We start from the raw sequence: 8,009 nt of genomic DNA, 5'->3' as shown, positions 1-8,009 counted from the left end.
GACAACTCTATTGTTGCCGCTGTCATTTGGCATGATTGGCAACGACACAGAAACAGTCACCCAGGCTAGATCACTATGTCTTTCTGGATTTGACACATCTTAATGTTTTAAATTATTATCTTCGTCATGGAGATATTTATCTAGCTTTAGGATTATTGCATTCATTAATTCTCGGGATATTAAATCTTTCTTTGACGATTTAAATATGTATCTTGCTTAAAGATTTTTTTTAAATGGATTTAATTCTCATGATATTTATATAACAGATTTATTATGGAGATACGGTATCTATCTTGCGTTAAGATAATACGTTATTTAATTCTCGTTGATATTGCTTTAGTATTTTAATWAATTAATTCCAGATGGAACAGATTGGGCTTAGTCATCGCTGAACTGAGATGACAGGACTGCGTCCCAAATGGCACCATAATCCCTTTACGGTGCATTCGGAAAGTATTCAGACCCCTTGACTTATTCCACATTTTGGTACGTTACAGCTTTATTCTAAAAAAGTATTAAATAATTGTTTCCCCTCATCAATCTACACACAATACCCCATAATGACAAAGCAAAAGTAGGTTTTTAGAAATTCTAGCAAATATTTGTAAAAAAASAACAACTGAAATATCACATTTACATAAGTATTCAGACCCTTTACTCAGTACTTTGTTGAAGCACCTTTGGCAGCGATTACAGCCTTGTGTCTTCTTGGGTATGATGCTACAAGCTTGGTACACCTGTATTTGGGGAGTTTCTCCCATTCTTCTCTGCAGATCCTCTCAAGCTCTGTCAGGTTGGATGGGGAGCGTTGCTGCACAGCTATTTTCAGGTCTCTCCAGATATGTTCGATTTTGGTTCAAGTCCTGGCTCTGGCTGAGCCACTCAAGGACATTCAGAGACTTGTCCTGAAGCCTCTCCTGCGTTGTCTTGGCTGTGTGCTTAGGGTTGTTGTCCTGTTGGAAGGTGAACCTTTGCCCAAGTCTGAGGTCCTGAGCGCTCTGGAGCAGGTTTTCATCAAGGATCTCTCTGTACTTTGCTCCGTTTATCTTTCCCTCGATCCTGACTAGTCTCCCAGTCCCTGCCACTGAAAAACATCCTCACAGCATGATGCTGCCACCACCATGCTTCATTGTAGGGATGGTGCCAGGTTTCCTCCAGACGTGACATTTGGCATTCAGGCCAAAGAGTTCAATCTTGGTTTCATCAGACCAGAGAATCTTGTTTCTTATGGTCTGAGAGTCTTTAGGTGACTTTTGAAAAACTCCAAGTGGACTGTCATGTGCCTTTTATTGAGGAATGGCTTCCGTCTGGCCACTCTACCATAAAGGCCTGATTGGTGGAGTGCTGCAGAGATGGTAGTCCTCCATACCCTGATGAAGACAGCTTGTCTGTCGAAACGTTGGATATTAGGTTATTCAATAATTGCATCTGAGCTCCTAGAGTGTGCTGCTCTCCTTTTCTTTTTCATGTCCTCTACCGAGGACCTTTTGAGCTCTGTCAGAGATGGTTGTCCTTCTGGAAGGTTCTGCCATCTCCACAAAGGAAGTCTGTAGCTCTGTCAGAGTGACCATTGGGTTCCTGGTCACCTCCCTGACCAAGGCCCTTCTCCCCCGATTGCTCAGTTTGGCCTGGCGGCCAGCTCTAGGAAGAGTCTTGGTTTTTCCAAACTTATTCCATTTAAGAATGATGGAGGCCAATGTGTTTTTGGGGACCTTCAATGCTGCAGAAATGTTTTGGTAACCTTTCCCAAATCTGTGCCTCGACACAATCCTGTCTCTGAGTTCTAAAAAGTGGATCGATGATGGCTAGAAGACCGGCGACGCCGACAACCGAGCGCCGCCCGAACAAGGAGAGGACCCGACTTCGGCGGAAGTCAAATCAAATCAAATCAAGTTTATTTTATATAGCCCTTCGTACATCAGCTAATATCTCGAAGTGCTGTACAGAAACCCAGCCTAAAACCCCAAACAGCAAGCAATGCAGGTGTAGAAGTTGTGACAGTACCCCCCCCCTTGAGCCATGCGCCGACGCCGGCCTCTGGGATGACCCGGAGGGCGAGGCGCAGGGCGATCCGGACCGAGACGGTGGAACCACTACACCCTGCCCGTGCAGGTCCCTGAAAATCTCGTCTACAAAGGCTTGGAAGACTGATGGAGCATTCATCAACCCGTACGGCATGACAAGGTACTCATAATGCCCTGAGGTAGTACTGAACGCCGTCTTCCACTCGTCTCCAGGTTGTAAGCAATTCTGAGATCTAGTTTGGTGAAGAAGCGCGCCCCGTACATTGACTCAATCGCCATGGCGATAAGAGGTAGCGGGTAACTGTACCTCACCGTGATCTGATTTAGGCCTCGGTAGTCAATACACGGGCGCAGACCTCCCTCCTTCCTCTTCACAAAAAAGAAACTCGAGGAGGCGGGTGAAGTGGAGGACCGAATGTACCCCTGACGTAGGGATTTGGAGACATATGTTTCCATAGCCTCCATCTACGCCTGTGAGAGGGGATACACGTGACTCCTGGGAAGTGCAGCGTCTACCAGGAGATTTATCGCATAATCGCCCCGTCGATGGGGTGGTATTGAGTCGCCTTCTTTTTGGAGAAGGCGAGAGCCAAATCGGCATATTCAGGGGGAATGCGCACGGTGGAGACCTGGTCTGGACTTTCCACCGTAGTAGGCCCTATCGTTCCATCCCGCACTGGTGGCCAGGGTCCGAAAATCCATGGCGAACTCCTGGGCGCTCCTCGTCCCCTGCCTCAGACGGAAGAGACGTTCTACCCTCGGGTGGATAGTCGAAGACTGCCCGGAAACGGCAGGTGAAATCCTCGAAATGGTCCAGAGCCGCATCTCCTTCTCCCCCCATGGCGTTGGCCCACTCCAAGGCTTTCCCAGAGAGGCACAAGACGAGGGCGGACACCTTCTCACGACCTGAAGGAGCCGGGTGGATGGTTGCCAGGTAGAGGTCGAGCTGTAATTGGAAACCCTGGCAGCGTGCAGCCGTCCCGTCATACTCCCGGGGAAGGGCGAGACAAATCCCACTGGGACCGGGTGAAGGGGGGGCGAGTAGTGGAGAKCCTGGTTGTGCTGGTGGAGGCGCTGGAGGAACTCCCTGTCTCTCCCAGCGGTCCATGGTTTGGACAACGTAGTCCATGGCGGTGCCGAGATGGTGGAGCATCGCCGCATGCTCCCGGACGCGCTCCTCCACCCCTATTCCAGGGGTACCTGCTCCTGCTGACTCCATATAGTTGGTGTGGGACTCTGTAAGGGGTGCGTAATCGGTGGCAGGGAAGTCAGACGCAAGAGAGCAGAACTTGGTAATAGCCGGAGCAGTTTAATAGCAAAACCCACGGCATAAAAATAACAAGAATAATTGGGTACAAAAACCCGTCGCGCACCAAACAACATGTGCACAAGCACTACAATCAACAATCCCACACAAAGACATGGGGGGAACAGTGGGTTAAATACACAACAAATGATTGAGGGAATTGAAACCAGGTGTGAGGAAAAGAGGACCAAACATGGAAAATGAAAAGTGGATCGATGATGGCTAGAAGACCGGCGACGCTAGCGCCGCCCGAACAAGGAGAAGACCTGAATTCGGCGGAAGTCGTGACAGTGCCTTTCAAATCATGTCCAATCAATTGAGTCCACCTCCAATCAAGTTGTAGAAACATCTCAGGATGATCAATGGAAACAGGATGCACCTGAGCTCAATTTCGATTCTCATGCAAAGGGTCTGAATACTTATGTAATAAGATATTTCTGTTTTATTAATACATTCGCCAAACCATTTCTAAAAACCTGTTTCGCTTTGTCATTATGGCGGTACAGTGTGTAGATTGATGAGAATTATTATTATTTTTTTAAATACATTTTCAAATAAGGTTGTAACGTAACAAAATATGGAAAAAGTCTGAATACTTTCCGAATGCACTGTATATCATATCACTGTGTAGTATTTACTTATGATCAAGGCCCATACATAGGAATGAGGTGCTATTTGGAGTACTACTATATACAGTATCTAATTATAAATGCGTCAATCACTGGAACAACTTGATCAGGGGAAATCTGCTGTGTGATAACTTGATCAGGGGAAATCTGCTGTGTGATAACTTGATCAGGGAATCTGCTGTGTGATAACTTGATCAGGGGAATCTGCTGTGTGATAACTTGATCAGGGGGAAATCTGCTGTGTGATAACTTGATCAGGGGGAAAATCTGCTGTGTGATAACTTGATCGGGGGGAAATCTGCTGTGTGATAACTTGATCAGGGGGAAATCTCGTGTTGTTAACTTGATCAGGGGGAAATCTGCTGTGTATAACTTGATCAGGGGAAATCTGCTGTGTGATAACTTGATCAGGGGAAATCTGCTGTGTGATAACTTGATCAGGGGGAAATCTGCTGTGTGATAACTTGATCAGGGGAAATCTGCTGTGTGATAACTTAGCAGGGGGAAATCTGCTGTGTGATAACTGATCAGGGGGAAATCTGCTGTGTGATAACTTGATCAGGGGAAATCTGCTGTTTGATAACTTGATCAGGAAATCTGCTGTGTGATAACTTGATCAGGGGGGAAATCTGCTGTGTGATAAACTTGATCAGGGGGAAATCTGCTGTGTGATAACTTGATCAGGGGGGAAATCTGCTGTGTGATACTTGATCAGGGGAAATCTGCTGTGTGATAACTTGATCAGGGGGAAATCTGCTGTGTGATAACTTGATCAGGGGGAAATCTGCTGGTTGATAACTTGATCAGGGGGAAATCTGCGTGTGTATAACTTGATCAGGGGGAATCTGCTGTGTGATAACTGATCAGGGGAAATCTGCTGTGTATAACGATCAGGGAATCTGCTTGTGATAACTTGATCAGGGGGAAATCTGCTGTGTGATAACTTGATCAGGGGGAAATCTGCTGTGTGAAACTTGATCAGGGGGAAATCTGCTGTGTGATAACTTGATCAGGGAATCGCGTGTTGATAACTGATCAGGGGGAAATCTGCTGTTGATAACTGATCAGGGGGGAAATCTGCTGTTGTGATAAACTTGATCAGGATGGAAATCTGCTGTGTGATAACTTATCAGGGGAAATCTCTGCGTGCATAAACTGATCACGGAAATCTGCGTGGAAACTTATCAGGGTAAATCTGCTGTGTGATAACGATCGGGAAATCTGCTGTGTGATAACTTGATCAGGGGAAATCTGCTGTGTGATAACTTGATCAGGGGGAAATCTGCTGTGTGATAACTTGATCAGGGGGAAATCTGCTGTGTGATAAACTTGATCAGGGAAATCTGCTGTGTGAATAACTTGATCAGGGGGGAAATCTGCGCTGTGTATAGCTTTGATACAGGGGAAATCTGCTGTGTGATATAATTATATGATACCTCAATGGATAATGTAGCCTGTTCCAGCCCTGCAGAGATTAAAACACTGCAACACATTCAGTAGGCTTCATAGCTCACATGTAGGTCGTACCCAAAATGGCACCCTTTGATCAGGGCCTACAAAAGCAGTGTATTACATAGGAAATAAGGTGACATTAAGGAGGGAGCGTTTTCCCAGTCCGTGTACGTCTGTCAAGTGAGACTAGGTCACATGACGYAAGCAGAAACAAATCACCCCCCCAGAAAAAAACATATTTTTATTAATAACTTTATTTTCATTTCAGTAAGTGCTTTTCATTTCTCATAGTTCAAAAAACTCCCACAATGCTGCATTCAGAAACAATACAATATTATTAACTACAACAAGTGACAAATAGATAAAAACCTGTACATCTGTGGTGTAACTGACCAATAATAGGGGTGATTATAACATGTGTTTATATATACACTGGGCAGGCACTGGGTCATAGACAATGACAGTGTCCCAAACGACATCCTATTGCAAGAATTTTATTCTTAACTGATTTGCGTTGTTAAATAAAGGTTACATTTCAAAAAAATWATAATAATTGTAGTCCCCGCATGTAGGGACTAAGGTGCCATTTGGGATGCAGGCAATTTTTTTAAATACATTTGCAAACATAAAAAAAAAAACTGTTTTCGCTTCGTCATTATCGGTGTATTTTGTGTAGATTGATGAGGGAAAAAAATGTATTTAATCAATTTTAGAATAAGGCTGTAACGTAACACAATGTGGGGGAAAAAGGGAAGGGGTRTGAATACTTCCCGGAATGCGCTGTATATCTGGGGTGTAGAAAGTCCGTTGCCCTTAAACCCAGGATTTCCCAAACTCGTACCTGGGGTTTTTTGTTTTCCCCTAGCACTACATAGCTGATTAAAAAGTAATCAACTCATCATCAAGCTGTGATGATTTGAATCAGCTGTGTGAGGCTAGAAAAACCAAAACGTGCTCTCCTTGGGTTCCTCGGGGACCTAGTTAGGGAAACGCTGCCTTAACTAACTGCTTTAACATATCTTCCTAACTAACTTACTCTGCACACTGTGTCTATGCAGTCGGGTTATACAGATCTTTAAAGGTCTATACAGGTCTTTAAAGATCTACACAGATCTTTAAAGGTCTATACAGGTCTTTAAAGATCTACACAGTCTAGACAGGTCCCTTTAAAGTACAAGTCTGATACAGGTCTTTAAGGTCTAGACAGGTATAGTCTTTAAAGGTCTAATACAGGTCTTTAAAGGTCTATACAGGTCTTTTCAAAGGGCTACACACAGGTCTATAAAGTTCTATACAGGTCTTTAAAGGTCTATACAGGTCTACACAGATCTTTAAAGTCTACACAGGTCTTTAAAAGATCTACACAGGTCTAGACAGTCTTAAAGGTCTATCAGTCTTAAAGGGCTACACAGGCTATAAAGGTCTATACAGGTCTTAAAGGTCTATACAGGTCTTTAAGGTCTACACAGGTCTTTAAAGGTCTACACAGGTCTTTAAAGATCTACACAGTCTTTAAAATCTACACAGGTCTAGACAGGTCTTTAAAGGTCTATACAGGTCTTTAAAATGTTTTTAAAGATCTATAAAGATGCCTGTCTGCATGTAAGTTCCAATCCGGGTCTCCGGGAAATTTGTGTTAGCCAGCAGAGATAAAATCTAGGCATTAGCTTGGGGGGGCTAATGCAAGTGTTTAGGTGTACTCTCACTATATTCAGCTAGTAAGGACAACACAAACCTACAAGGCCTAACACTAGCTATGAATCACATTAGTCTGTTTATGCTCAGCTAGTGAAGGCTTTTTATATTGAGGGAGAAGTGACACAAGTGTACACTTCAGGGGGGGGGATAAGAGGTAAAGAAGTTTATAGGACGCACCCTCAGAATAATGTACACCATGCTTTCATACAACGATGGGTTTGTTTGTTTCTTCTTGACTGTCACAGCCAAGATTTAATCCTGCAGTAATAAAATGCTAAATTATCTGGTTGCAGGTGAGAGAGGAGAGAGAGAGAGAGAGAGAGAGAGAGAGAGAGAGAGAGAGAGAGAGAGAGAGAGAGAGAGAGAGAGAGAGAGAGAGAAGAGGAGACTGAAACTGAGAAGACGGAGAGAGAAGAGAAGAAGAGAGAGAGAGAGAAGGACGGCTGAGAGAGGAGAGATCGAGAGAGTCTCAAAAGAAGAAGGAGGGAAAGACGGAGAGGAATAAGGAGAAAAGGAAGAGGAGGAAAAAGAGAGAGAGAGAGAGAGAGAGAGAGAGAGAGAGAGAGAGAGAGAGAGAGAGAGAGAGAGAGAGAGAGAGAGAGAGAGAGAGAGAGAGAGAGACGACTGAAAATTCTGGTAATTTACTTTCAATGCAAAACCCATGCACTGTATGTTGAAAGCAGTAAGGTACGATCTGAATATGACTGTGCGGTACATAGGCTAAACTCTCCACTAGCCGGATCCCTTTGTGGCTTGGAGCATGCAAAATGTCCCTCTGTATGTGTCTGTGTGCTACATACAGTATTGTGTTTGTTCTATGGTGTTTTGACCTATCAGAATGTAATGTTAAATACACTGTCTATAGTTTGGAGTGGTGTTTTGACCTATCAGAATGTAATG

This window comes from Salvelinus sp. IW2-2015, unplaced genomic scaffold (genome assembly GCF_002910315.2).
Source record: "Salvelinus sp. IW2-2015 unplaced genomic scaffold, ASM291031v2 Un_scaffold2962, whole genome shotgun sequence".
Lineage (NCBI taxonomy): Eukaryota > Metazoa > Chordata > Actinopteri > Salmoniformes > Salmonidae > Salvelinus > Salvelinus sp. IW2-2015.
Note: the sequence above shows the minus strand (reverse complement) of the source record.